The sequence below is a fragment of the Mycteria americana genome, chromosome 10 (assembly GCF_035582795.1).
Source record: "Mycteria americana isolate JAX WOST 10 ecotype Jacksonville Zoo and Gardens chromosome 10, USCA_MyAme_1.0, whole genome shotgun sequence".
Lineage (NCBI taxonomy): Eukaryota > Metazoa > Chordata > Aves > Ciconiiformes > Ciconiidae > Mycteria > Mycteria americana.
Genome location: NC_134374.1, coordinates 11,629,894 through 11,644,644, shown reverse-complemented (window position 1 = coordinate 11,644,644; position 14,751 = coordinate 11,629,894). Strand labels below are relative to the sequence as shown.

Below are 14,751 nucleotides of genomic sequence, written 5' to 3'. Positions count from 1 at the left end.
ATGCAATTTATTCCAGGACCAAAGGTCTTGCACACAGAAAGCCAGGTGTGTCCATTTGGCAGGATTCAGGAACTGATGTGGATTGAAGCTAGAATGGGATTTCCCAAACGAGTTAGACCTTGAGCGTGCAGTCCCAACACTGAAAAGCTAGGGCTCCAGAACACTGCCCATGAGCCGCTCTGTATCTGTTCATACTATCGCACTCGGTAGAGGCACTGACTGTCAATCCCTGCTTCACAGACCGTGTCCTCCTGGATCCAGCCCTCAAAGAACTCCCACCACTCAAGGAGGTTGTTGCTTCCATCCTGCAGTGGAATGAGTATTTCTCCCTGCGCAAGCTATTGCAGCTGAAATCCCTCTGCCTGCCAATACCGAGGCTGGTATCTAGCACGGTTGGCCCTGCAGTATTACATCTAACCTGTCAGAACTCATTTTCAATCTCGTTATTCTGGGGGCTGGCGTGCTGCCAGCTCATCTCCGCTGGTTCAGCAGCACGAGCTCCCCTGGGGTGCACTTTGTTTTCAAATGTCTCTCTCCAGCCTTACACAACACAAAGCTCTGTCATAAAGCCTGCGCAGAGAGGAAGATTTCTGCGCCTACTAGATGCAAACTAGTGGCATGCGTGTCTGGGTCTGAAAGGCTGTGCCGGTGTTGGCCTGCCTGCCCTCGTGAGCAGCTCTGCTTGGTCTGACAGTTCCGTATCCCGGCACGCTGAACAAACCAGAAAATGGCCTTCTTATAGAGGGAGAATCCTTTGTGGAAATACAAGCCTCTATTTTCACTCTCCCTGTATTGAACAGTAAGTAAATATGCAGTAGATCAAATCGGCTTGAGTTGTTTTTAAATGTGTTTTCCCTCTCCTTTCCACCCCCTCGCCCTGGATCTGCCTTTTCGCGGTATCTTTTCTTGTAGCCCATATTAATAGTAGTGAAGTGTGTAAGAAATATTGTACATCTCTTACCTGTTCTTCCTGCCCCACTCTCTGCTCGCCTCCTCTGCATAAACAGGCAGACATGCCATGTTGTATATACCAGCATGCACCAAGCAGAAATGTTTTCAGCTTCAGGTACCTTAAAAAGGAAAGAAGACAGAGTTTAGGGAAGTCAAGTCTGGAAGCACACTGCATCCCCTTAATACAGTCCAAAGAATATAATGATTCGTAAAATGTGTACACAGGGAATATTGCTTGAAGTTGGAAAGTAAAGTAACAAGTTTCCAATCTTCCAAAAAGAAAGGAAGAAAAAAATCACAAAAAATTGAAGATACATACAGTGTTTTCTTGCCTTGCTAGAAGCTTATGGAAGATTCCTATAAATGACATTTTAGCACTCCACCCTTGCTAAGAAACATGCTCTTTTCTTGAAATGCAGTAGGAAGACCTACTTTCCATGAGTATCTAAGATGTGAAAGGCCTGAGAATGCTAAAGTAAAGGAGCGGTTACATATCTCACTAGCAGAGTATGCTTCGGGCTTCATTACATACTGAATGCAAATGTAAAATATGCAATGTAGAATCTAAAAGGATATCTCTTCAAGATTATAGGATCCCTCCTTTATCAGATCCTCTGCTGTGTTTCAGGTCTTGAACGGTCACAGTGTGGTGCATCTTCATGTTGGTTTGATGTCGGTTTTATAAGAGATGGATTTAAATACATAATCTGGGACTAGACATTAAGTTTCCTAGATTTCTAAGAGTTGAAAAACTTGACCTGGATTTTCTGAAGAGCACCTCAGATGGGCTCTTAGTCTGAAAAATCAAGATAAGAGAGACCAAAAGAATGACCAGCAGGCTAAGACTCCTAATCACAACCCCATAATCAACTGTATCCATAGCCTTAGGCAAGCTCCTTCAGCCCTTTGCAGAGCCCGACAGTTGAGGAGGAGGAAGGAGCAATGAGCAGCAGTACGGAGGCTTTCTGATGTGCGTTGTAACTTGCCATTTCATCTGGATCAGATGGTTACCAAGCACTGACGGATTGGTTGAGTTTAAAGTACTACAGAAATCTCAATATCCACTCTAAATCCTCTGCAGCCCATTGTCTTCCTCATCCGTAACCTTAAGCAGCATGCTCAAAGGTAGAACTTCTTCTGTGGTTGCTGTTTTCCTCCTCTCATATATTAAACAAGAAAAAGCATGCCAAGTGAACAGGGGTAAACCCCCCCCCCCAAACCATACAAAAGCACACTATCAGCATCACTAAGCCCAGCCAAATTGCTAAAGACCTTCCAGAAGTAGTCAAAACTAAATCTGTGCTTTGAAACAAGAATAAAATTGTTTGTTTAACCAGTTATTGATCCACTGTCATTAAATGAATTACTTAAACTATTCATCCTGATCCCGGCAGCAATAAATGAAAAAGACATCATGTCTAGATTAAATGGTGACGGACATCCTTAAACTTACTGCTCCCCATTCCAGTCCTTCGGAAAGGTTGGCATTGCACCCATTTTCCTCTTCTCTCCCTTCGCTCTCCCTTCCTTTCCGCTTCCTTGGCGAGCCCCATCCCGTTTCCGTAGCTCTAGCTGCGGTAGTGCTGAGCAGCACATCAACCTCAGCGTGTGCATTTACTCCTTTTGTAGCAAACTACTTTTGTTGTATAATTTATGTCTTAAACATCTTTAAAAGTAGACAACTAGTGATGCGAAGTCTAGCTTCACTTGGTTATATTTTGTAACATTTTTAGTGGAACAAGACGTTGAGAGGCATGCAAATAATTTTGGCAGGCTTTCTTCTGCTGTGGGTTATTGCTAACAAAAAGGCATTGAGGCATTGCACTGTCGGATTTAGATATTCCTGGGAACACATTTGTCCGCAGTACGGTAACACCACGAGCCCTGGGATTTATGTTAGCACCATACCATGGTGCTGAAGGCCTCTGGGCTCAGCCCTGCTGCTGATCCAGCAAAGACTATAGGGTAAGTTTCAAATCAGGAAAGTTCCCAGAGCTTCTGAATACAAATCCCTCTTAAGTATCTCAATACTCGAATCACCGCTTGCATAGACAGCACTAAGGTGCCTGGAGTATACAGAACGATCTTACAGCTGTAGAAAAAGTAAGCCCTGCTGAAAACTTTACGTGCTCACCTACTTTTCAGTGGTGTGAATATATTTTTAAGCGCATCTGTCCTGAAATTGGCAAGTCTCCTTCTCTCCCCAAACCCAGTTTATATTGAGATTGCTGTGAACAGGATTAACGTGGTCATCTGAAGAACTGGGAACAAGCAAATCCTGCAGCTCGAAGACAGTCTTAGTTTTTCAGACGGAAAGGTGGCTAGCCTCACCTACACGGTCTCTGCTTCTACACAGACGCACACACCCATGCGCACATCTAGCAGCCTCTTGGAGAACACGTAACTGCTTGACACGGGGAGGCTTGCAAATCCTAACTTTTTAACGAAACCCTCAGATGAACATACTGTTCAGATATGAGTCCAGCTGCTCATACAGAACATTAATCACAAGATACTGACTTTTAGAGCAGGGACCTTGGAGATCATTCTTGGAGTGTGCAAACCATCTCAGAAACTACTGAATCACCAAAAGATTTGGACTGGTATTTTCAGATTCCTTGATTGCTTCCACTTACACCTAAGCATGACCTCATCCTCCTGTTATGAGACTCAGATGCGATGAATTATTATCAAAATTGTGCCCCTAGATCTCTGATACAGTGGTACACATGGTGCAAAACACACTGATGCGTCAGACCCTGGGGCAGAAGTCAGCTGGCTCTGTCGTGCTGGCATTTGAGTTACAGGATAATATTCTTTTAGATTGGTTTTATGAACTACAGTTTTTAACCCTATCTGAGTATGAAATAATTAGATATTTGGTATTTTGACATATCTGTGACCACCTTGGACTATTTTGTCTACAAAATCTGGAAAGATTTTGACTTTGCCTGCTGCCAAAAATACCACTTACTGCTGCTTGGCCTTGCGCAGAATCTCTCCTAGCACCTTGCTGTCCCCGTTTAAGACACCTTAAACAACGTGTCAGTCCCACAGAGACCTGCTGCAAACACGGACCCTCACCAGTTCCGTACCAGCTTGGCCACCTTAGAAAATTCAGCTTCAAGAGAGAACAGCGCTCATTTGACAGTCACACAGACAGGTGACACGCAGCTGCCGATCTTAGTCCATAAAAGTCATTCTCTCCTGGAAAGCCTGTAGCAACAGCTTCAAGCAGTCACTTAACCTTACCACGGCTCTGGGATATTCTTGAGGCTTTTTTTGAATGCTCACTGATAACTATAATGGCTTGTACAATGCACATAGGCCTGCTTTCCTTCTGTCTTGTTTTCTAAACACTTGTTTCTCAAAAGCAGGAGAATGCCAGAGTTCAACAACCATGTACGTTGTGCACTGAAACACAAGTCTGAGAGGAAGGGGAAACAAATGTTCTGCATTTGCTGTCCTTCTTCAAGCCTTACCAAGAGTCTTAGCAAGCAAACAGGAAAGGATTCTTATTTCACTTAGTATGCCATTGCATATCACAAGATTATTCTCTACCGTCGTAATCTCAAGTGCACTAACCATTGCTTTCCAGCATCGGCACCTTGTCAGGGGGATGATCCCCATCTAATGGATCTCATGAGTCTGCATTTTCACCTTGTATTAAACTTCCAGTCTTTTATTGGCCTACTACTCCTTGCTATAATCCCTGGCTAAGTAATTGCAACAAGAGCTGTAGTCTTATATTTAGCAGCAGTATATCTAGACACAGAGTCTACTACAATACCTTGTGTTTGCCACGTATGACACGATCTCAGACCATAACTTTAAACATTCCAGTAATTTTAAAACATGATGCTAGCATATAAAAATACTTTTTCATCCACAGAACTCAAGGCATCTCACAGATGTATTATCACCATAACTATTTTTTCAGCAGAGAGGGTAATATTTAATGTACAGAGAAAAGACTCTTAATTAAATTCTTATATTAGAATTGAAGGAGGCGACACAGCAGCAACCATCCAACTGTATGTTCTCTGAGAACAACGCGGTTTCAGGATTCCACCTAAAAATTGTTCAGCAGCGACAAGAAATCAAGTTTCCAGCACTCTGCAAGAAAAGTGACAGCCAAATAAATTAACTAACTTATTCAAGATCATTCCAGAAATCTGTTTCAGTGCTGGGAACAGAACATACTTTGTGTACTATCCTGCCGTTGACTTTATTCACTGACCCTAGTGCCTCCTCCACGGCTCCCATGAATAGCCTGTCTCACCTTTGTCTTCATATCCTCCCAGTTCTTTACTTCCTTGGCATATCCTCCCAGCTTGCCCTTAGGGCAAATGATGCATGGTGAGCAATTTTAACCACCTCTCCAAGTCAGTCCTTCCAATTCCTTAATCATTTTTGTTATCTCTCTGACTTATCACTTTAGCACGGAGGCAACAGAATTGAATGTAAATACCGTGCCTCCAAGTTTTCTGCAATTTAGACTGATGGAGGCTTGGAGGCATCCATCACTCCTCCAGGCTCTGGTGCAGACAGCCCCCAGGGCAGGAACAGGCTACCTTGCCCCAGTCGTCATTCCTCCCCGCCACATGCTCCCTCGGGGGCAGGCAGCGTGTTCCACAGCTCCCGTATTACCAACATTACCAGTTTCTGCATAGTTTTGTCCTCCTGTACCCCGAGCCCTCTGTTGCAGTAACAAGTAACCCCAAATCAAAGCCAAATTCTTCCATATTAAGACAGTCGTGGAGATTAGCACAATTTCCTGCAGCTCTGTTGATGGTATTAAAAATTAATTCATCTCAATATATCGGCAAAGCTTGCCACAGAAACTGAGGAATGCATTCTGCTCTGTTCCAAACATGTTTTATTTTAGGCTTAGACTCGAGAACAGAGCTGACCCACAGCAGACAATTCAAATTCCCTTTCTGTATGGACAGATTTTCTTCAGCTGTCATCTACAAGCCAGTCCAGCTGCAGATCCCAGAAATGATCTGTTCACAGATGCTTCATTATGATATCTGGGAAGAAATCAGCAAGAAGTTTACAAAATATATCAGCTAGAAGCTGCCCTTGCCTGTCAGTCTCATGATAAGAGGAGACCTAAGAAGTTCAAATGCAAAAAAATTGGCTTCAGAGACTCACCAGCTTGCTGTATCCTACCATATATCCAGAGGCAACAAACCATGTCAAGCACGCAAGAGGAGTTCAAAGTGTGCAAGAGCTGAAGTGATCTGCAGAAGGAAATCAATACAGACAAACCTGTGTTAAGTAGCCACGTGAGAGATTAGCAAAGATCAGTACCTTAATGAAGAGAATCTTGAGAAACAGGAGAATGAATCGTATTTATTATGCTTCGTACTGTCTTTTAGGGCAGAGCTTGCCTAGCAGAGGTGCTGTATGTCCATAGATTTCCCCCATAACATCCGTGATCTGTGAAACATCAAGTAGCTGCAGTGATAAATTCTTTGACAGAGCTAGATAGGAAAGTTAGCTTTGCAAAAGTAAATGCGTGTAACTTGTACAAAGCAGAAGAAAAAATGCAACAGTGCATGATAGGGCAAGAAAACCAGCTCAGAGTAAGATGCAAAACCTATAAAAGCAGGTTGTGTTAACAACCACCAAACTGAAGAGATTATGATAACATCTGCAAAGAATTTTTGTTGCCTGGGCAACCCTTCAAGCTCATGGTGTGTTTGTGCAGAGCAGAGGGAGGGTGACACTATGGATCTTTCTGTGTCCGTGGCAAAACAAAAGGGGAAGAGAGGAAGGAAACATTTTCCAGCTTCAGAAAGTTACACTGGAAAGGGACTACTGTGTTCCTTTAATACAAACAAAAAAAGCTGGTTTTACTCAGCTGCTAAAATCCTGTCTTAAATTTCAAAACCAAGGCATGATGTTATTTGTGGAGACAGAATCCCATTATCCTGCGTGCACGCTTGCAAGAACCCGCGGTCTGGAGCGCAGCGTGCCAGCTGTTTCACACATGACAGCAGTCGCCACTGATGACATTTAGTGCAACAGATATTACAGCCCAGCCTACTGCCTCTTACCAGCCTCCTTCTTTGGGATATTCTTCTTTCCTTCTCCCTGATGCAAACCACATTTCCATTGGACTCGAGAGACTAACTGTGATTTCAAACATACTAAGAGTGACAAAGCTTCCCCCAAACACATATACACATAATGCGTTTTCAACCAGCAGATGTTTGCCTAATTTTATTCAGTCAAAATGTTTTTGCTCATAGGTGCCTGGATGGACGCTTTCCGCAGAAGAAATAACCCAGACTGAAGTCACCAATGCAAAACTACTGGAAACATCCGAGTCGCCAATGCAAAATATCCGAGCCTTCCTCTCTTTTTAACACCAGTACGGAAACTTTCTTTATAAAAGCACCTGGGTTTCCAGCTCTGCTGCATCCAGCAGGTATCCAACACCCCTGTGGCGAATCCACAGTTCAATTAAAACCAAAACAGAACAAAACTATCCCGCCTTTTGCTTAGATTTTAATCCCCTTCCACTCTGTAAATGGTTAGGGTGTGCCAGTTATAAAAAAAATATAAAAATCCTAAAAACCAGCAGCGTTTCTTCTCCAGAAGGGAATTCATTGTACACTCCCAGCTTACTCTTTACTATTAGCCTTGCGATAGCATCCACCGAGCAGGTGGGCAAGGTCTCAGCTACAGACAACCCTGTTCACTACCCCATTCACTACCCAGGGCCTGAGCACGATGAGGTTCATTTTTCTTCTCTGCTCCTTTGCTCCTCTGCACGCTCAGCTGTGTCCTGGCTTCACGGCTACTCCCTTCGGCTGACGGGTGAGGCAGCATCCTCAACAAGAGGATGAACAAGATGAACAAGAAACTTTGGGATGAGCGAGACGCTTTTGAAGTCAAGAAGCTGGTTAGTCTAAGAAAGACTGCAGGTGCCGCAGGGCCGGTACCCCAGCCTGTGTCTCCGGGAGGCAGAGGGAGTGGTGGGGGTACTTCACTGACACATTTGCTCCAAGAAAGCATTCCTACAGCCTTTTTTCCTTTGCAAGGCTCTCCTCATTTCATTCTTTGCAGCATGCTTTCCTTTAATTTTCAACAGGAATACTCTGTTCCAGAAGTGCTTTTTATTTACTTCCTTCAGCGCAGTCCAAGATACAGTGTTAAAAAGCACCATTTCCCCTGTTTCACCTGGACGCCTCGCAGAAACTGCTGGCAGCGTACCAAACCCACGGAGAATTTCTAACATGGCCATATCCTCCTTTACTTTACAGCAAAGATTACGGGAGTCCATACTCCCGATGTAGAAAGCCAAAGAAATTCTGCATCATCTTGTTTTGAACTGGACAGAAAGAAGTGCGATGCTTTCCTTTCCTCAGCTGTTTTTCAGATGAAATACTGACAGTTCCCCACAGGACATAATCCCTCCTGAAATCCTGCTAAGGATTCTGGACTGACAGACATTAAGCCTCGGAGGAATTTCCACAGAGGCTACATCCAAATGTTCCAACACTAAAAAAGCCTGTTAATACTACGATAATGTGACATACCGGTACCAGGGCAATTACATACAAGAGCCCTGCATGGTGGTAAGTGCGAGACACTGTGCACCACTCTGACGCATGCGATTGAAGAAGCGTGAAGAAGGACAGACATTTACACCGCTTTTGTGACCGTGAAGGCCAGAACTATGACCGAATTCCTGAGAGAGGGATGTTCAAAGGAGACCGGTTTCAATGAACAGCAGACTAAAGCGTTTTCCAGCACTAGCCTTCTCCTGCTGTATCGACCTCCCTTCTTAAGCGAGCTGTGCAGCCTGCGCTCAGCTCTGTGCTGCTGCAGCTGCCCCACCACCAGTACCCACGCTAGCGAGTTTAAAGCAAATTCAGCTGCATCTTTGTCTTCCCTGTGGATACACCTTGTTGCTTGAGGCAAAACCATCTCAGCCCACGTCTCTCTCACCACCCAGCAGCAACAGCCCAAGACAAACTATCATCTCTTGGTTGGCGTCCTTTGTCACCTTGATGCGTACTCGCAGAAGAGAGCCAGCCTGGGCGCGTGGGGGGCTATCCGGGAGCACAGCCTCCCTGCCGTAGCTCACGCTCAGCTGGAACGAGCCGTCGCTTCCCCAGCCCCCTCATACATTTCTTTTCCTGCCAGCATTAAAATTGTCGGATTGGCATTTTCAGCATGAGTCTGCCAAGATGAACTTGAACTACACGCGCATCTGTCTTCTTCACATCAGCGTGAATCTCCTTTCATTGCTTCCAGGGTTGTTAATCCTTCTCCTCTGGGACTGCACCAGGACGGTCCTTTCTTCTTGAGGATAATCGGACTGTCAAACAGGATTCTAGGAAGGACAGAACAGTTCCTTTAATTTTCATTACTTCTTTATAATTAGGTATTCAGTCCCATCAGAGCAGAAAAAGGACAGACAAGAGTTCAAGGACGATTCTGGCATTTTTTTAATGGCATTCATAGGTAATGGTTAATCAGAAGCTCATTTCAGAACTTACAATTAAGAGGAATCCTAACGATAAAGCTAGCAATCATTAAAGGAAGGAACCAGAGGGGGTAGGAGAGAGAAAAAGGTATTCACTCGCCGTAAACCGCTAACACAGAACTGTTCAGACAACCGAAAATGGGAGACCCATTATGGGGGACCCACAGGACAAACTTCAGAGGGCCAAAGGCTTATGGAAGGAACGGTTCCCTCCAGTGTCCCTTCAGCCGTAAGACTTGTACCCCACTAGCAACATAAATCACAGAAGAACTAGACTGGAGTATATAAAAACAGGCACGTACATGAATCATTGCGATGCCTCGCAATGTCTAGGCACAAGGGTAGCACGATACTCAGCACATCAGTGGCACGCATGTTCTGGTTGCCTTTGGAACGAGAAGAGAAGAGAGCAGGTATTTCCTGCTATGCCAGTCTTTTTTCCCCCATCTACACTGCATATACAAATTCTAATGAAATGCAGCCACTTCTGCGAAACACAGAACACAAAGCAACTGGTTTTTTTAACACGAGGGAGGGAAAACACAGGAGACTTCCAGTTTGACTACCTAAGACACCAAAACTAGATCTATCAAACAGCTATGTCTACAGAAAGTGAAAGACCATAATTTACCATCTCACCTGAAAAACAATTTCCAGCAGTATAAGCCTGCTAGCAGCAAAGCGTCTTGCTGGTTTATTGGTAAAACACAAGAGAGAGCATCTTCAGCTGAAGCATCAATGCCAGGCAATGATTTCTACACAGTCCTGTGCTCACAGCCTCGGAAAATTGCCTGGGTGTCCCAGCAGAATCAAACAAGATAAAGAGAGAGTGATTCAAGTAATGAGTAATAACAAGGCCTGGAAAAGACTGCCTGCTTACAGACAAACGTGATATTTGCAGTAATTAATAAATATGACAAGACAGAAAGGAGCTGATAGTAAAGTAAGCATGAACAGGTTACAGTTTGGATCTGATACAGTTTAAAGTTTCCACTCCCAATTTGGAAGTTCTGAATTTTATTTTTGTAATTTTTTTTAAAGGTGCACTCAGATCTGGGTTCAGCTTTTCATTTCACCAGAGGTAAAGAAGATTTGGGGTTAGAATTTTTGGACTGAACCTACCCCAACTTTAAACAACGGCATTCAGTCTGACAAAATTCACCTACTCTACCGCATGAGAAAATATTCATTGCAGGGTGAGGTTAGATTGAATCCTCCGATAAGAAAAGTAATTTATTCTGAGAACAACTTCTCTCTAAGCAGCAAATCAGAGTAGTCTGAGACTAGTTTTCTACTTTCATTGTCAGGGCAGTTTCACAAGACCCATGTTCATTAGCAGTCCCTACCAATCCCTGCAGGACCTGTTAACCGGACGTACGTGGGAGAACAAAATGTAGTACTGGTCCTGAGGAGCATTCCTGAACTTAATTTTTTATTATTACAATTCACCTAGAAAATTTAACCACGACAAAGTCATCCCTGGGACAGGCAGCATATAAACTATCTTCAGAAAGGAATTCCCTGCTCCAAAGGTGTTATAACCTCATAAGAGTACGAGAGGAATGAGAAATGATCTTTCAGGACCACACAGCAGCTCAGCAACATGACTGGGATCCAAACGTGAGTTTTTCTGGCTCCCCAGCTACACTTCCATCAGCCAGATCAAAGGAAAGCAGCACGGATATTGTCACTCGCGTAATCCAAATGTACATCGCCCGGCTCACGCTCTTCAGCATCAGTCAGCGAAACTAAGTATACCCCGAAATAAATGCCAGCCCTCCGGCATCAAGGCACTACAGCAAGGAGGAAGATGCTCCCAACGCGCTGGTTTCTCGATAGGTAGCTGTGGGGAAGAGCAACCCGTGGGCTGAGGCTTGCTCATCCATCCACTTGGGGATGCTGAGGGCGCAGGAAGCCAGCAGCGCCAGCCCTGCGCACGTCGCCGTGGCTCTGGGTGACCTGGAGGAGAGGAGGGCACTGGGGGCTCTCCCGTCCTCTTTGTGTAACTACACAATCAGGCCACGATCCCCCCTGTTTTTATCCTGGTGACAGAAGGTGAAAGCTTGCTATTCCCAGCCACATTTATTTATCGCTTTACTCTGGTCTCCATGGAAACAAGTCATGATATTACCGGCTGCAACAGGGAGGTCGGGAGGTCTGCAGAAGCTTCTGGGAGCCAGTGGCACAGAGCAGAACAAATGCTAAAACTAGAAAAGTGTAATTTCTCTGCAAAGAGCAATGAAATAAGTGGCAGGAGAGTTGAAAAGCACTAAATGTGAGAGGCCTGAACTTAATACCGCTTCAATTATTTAACAAGATTGTCTCGTCCCTGTATTTGGATAAGTATGATCAAACCTCAGGACTGCTGAGGTCGTCTCATCACCGCTTACAGACGGCGCTGGCATATTGTATCTCTGCGCCCACTGGGCACCTTTGAATTGCTTTTTATCAGCCTTCTCTAGAAAAGATGAACAAGGAAAAAAAACCAAAGCCAGATGCTCTGACCTGAGCTTCATCCTACAGAAATCAACAACATCAGGTGAGTCCAGGCTTGGCTCTAAACAAATAAACACAGATGACAGTAATAACACAGAAACAGAGGCAGTAAATGCATGCCATGCAAGCCTGCATCTGGAGTCGGGGATAGTTTTGCTAGGGACCAGAGCCAGATCGTATGATCAGTTCAGTACCGTCAAACTCTCCTGAGCTATTTAAATGTCTAAATTGTGAGGAATGTGAAATGTCTTCCCTTATCCATTTTGTAAGCTAGAGAAATATAAGTTAAAAAACATCTTTCTGACAAGGACCATAGGAGCTGACAGGAGACACTGATCTGTCCCGCCTCCAATATTTTCTGTTTCACTTACAGAATGTCCATCATCCACTCCCCAGGATAAATGCATACAACAGTTAGCCTCTTCTACAGAATCATAGAATCAGTAAGGTTGGAAAAGACCTCTAGGGTCATCTAGTCCAACCATCAACCCCACACCTCCATGCCTACTAAACCATGTCCCGAAGTGCCACATCTACATGTTTTTTGAAGTCCTCCAGGGATGGTGACTCCACCACCTCTCTGGGCAGCCTGTTCCAATGCTTGACCACCCTTTCAGTGAAGACATTTCCTAATGCCCAATCTAAACCTCTCCTGACGCAACTTGAGGCCATTTCCTCTCGTCGTATCGCTAGTTACTTGGGAGAAGAGACGATGGGAATGTCCCAGTAGATCTCCTGTGTTTACACCTACCTGATACGCCTCACTTGTACCACATGGTAACCACAAACACAGCAATCTCATAACTACATTTCTTGACACAGCTTGTGTACGTCTCAGACCGTAACCCAACTTCCTAAGGAAGCCTGGGAGAAGTCTCTAGCAAGGATGGCACACAGCAGCCTGTTACAATTTATAAGAATCACAAACTCTGTTTTCATGGCCAGAAAGAACCATTTGAGTAATTTCATCTGAACTATAACAAAGAGCATAAACTATATCCTTGATACAACCTCTTGTCTGAGCTACAGAATAGAGTCTAGAAGGTGAGCCCAACCAAAAACTCTGGTTACAAGAAATAATTGCAACGCCTGGATAGGGTTTCCTGCAGTTCATCATTACATAATTAAAAATGAGAATGCTACCTCCAGTCTTGCTTCAACTCAGATTATGTTACACATTTGTCTGCCATGCTGAAGAGCAAAACGAGTTTTGTTCCCTGTGCACAGACTGTCATGAAGTCACTCATAATCTCTGCTTGCGCAATTCAGTACTTCAGTTTCTGGAGTCTTTTGGTAGAAGACAAAAACTAATTGATAGAAAAATTTGCTGCTATATTTCACAGAATAAACATATGATAGCAGTGGGTATCTTAAATGTGTTATTTGCTCATTTTGCCTTTGCTTCAGACAGGCCATTCCCACTGCACTAAATTGCAAAGATTTTTGCACAAAAAATCAGATGTTTTCACCTAGCAAACATCTGAATTCTCCGAGACGGAAAATTGTTCGTGATCTCACAGCAGACTGAAAAGACTCTGAATCTTTAATAACGAGGTCATTAAGAAAGGACATGTTATTTCCTAGTAGTGAAGTGCCAAGTTATTCAAAGTTTTCAGCTGCTACAAAGTCAGCATTGGTCCCAAAAGCTCACAGAAGGTGCTAGAGAGCCTTCCTAGAGGCTGCCTATGAGCCATGAATTTTATTTTATTTTTTTTATTTGATTTGGAATAACATGTGAGCCTTGCAGGATGCATGTGTAGCATCAGTGCAAAGTGGCTTGTTTATTTGTTTTCTGGCCAAAAAGCAACAGGTGCTATTACTGAGAATGTCTTGAATACAGAGAATTGCAAATGAACTCTACCTCACAAAGAGTTTGGGGACAGATTTTCAAAAAGCAGCTCTGATATATTTGCAAATTATGTGTAGGCATGCTTGTGAGCATCACCAGCACTTCCAACATATCCACATGCAAACTGCTGTAACTCTCGACATAAGGGGTTCTGCAGGTCCAGGTATCATACCACTCACAGCAGTTTTCCTCAGACACTGCCAGCAGCAGAGTGTATTTAGAGTTGTTTAAGCAGAAGTCATGCACTGGCTTTTGAAATTTTGGCCCAAAATGTAAATTGAAAAAGTCAATATCCATCAGCTTATCTTTAAGAATCTAAAATCTAGAATGTTCAAAAGAACAACAACTGATTTGTTCTTCGGTTTACACAGAAGATACTGTAGCAAGTGTTCATCTGATAGAATACATTATATCATGTACATGTGATTAAATGTACATTCAAAGGACATCATCCCTATGGGAAAGTCCTGCAGAGCGTAGTAAGAAATACAAACCTACTGACCATTTTCAATTACGCTCGAGAGTCCTGTGCCAGATGAGATTTACACCAGCTTTGTACCTCGTCTTTCTCACACCAAACTGTACTACGCGCTCGGGGTGGAGGCAAGCCAACGAGGCTGCAACATAAGTATGCCCAGAGGCAGCACATCCATATTGCCCTACCGAAAAGAAAGAACGGAGAAAGGAATTGGAACTAATTAGTACTGTAATGTGTCTGAGGCTAGATTTAGTGTCACTCAACAACCACAGGCAGCAGAGGAATGAAGAAAAATGGAGCCCATTTGTGGCTCGGTATTTATTAGCATTTCGATAATATGCCCCATCCATCATATACAAGGCGTGTTTCAAAAGTACCAGTGCTCCTGCGTCCTGAGTGCCCAGAACCCTTGTAAATCGCCCTCCTCGGATCTTGCCGAGAATAAAACACATTCATCTGGATGCAACCGCT

At 43.9% G+C, this 14,751-nt stretch overlaps 1 protein-coding gene across 2 annotated transcripts in view; it reads right to left on the bottom strand.

Moving 5' to 3' along the window:
* Window positions 1-671: 671 nt before the first annotated feature.
* C10H8orf48 (chromosome 10 C8orf48 homolog) overlaps window positions 672-14,751 on the bottom strand; it is an 86,192-nt gene continuing 72,112 nt past the window's right edge. The window contains exon 12 of one of the 2 annotated variants that reach the window (XR_012777337.1): window positions 672-1,070. The gene's annotated coding sequence lies outside the window, so the exon portion shown is untranslated. Of the gene's footprint in view, window positions 1,071-9,759; window positions 9,844-14,751 lie in introns of those variants that run through there. The other variant, XR_012777336.1, reaches the window with a different exon arrangement.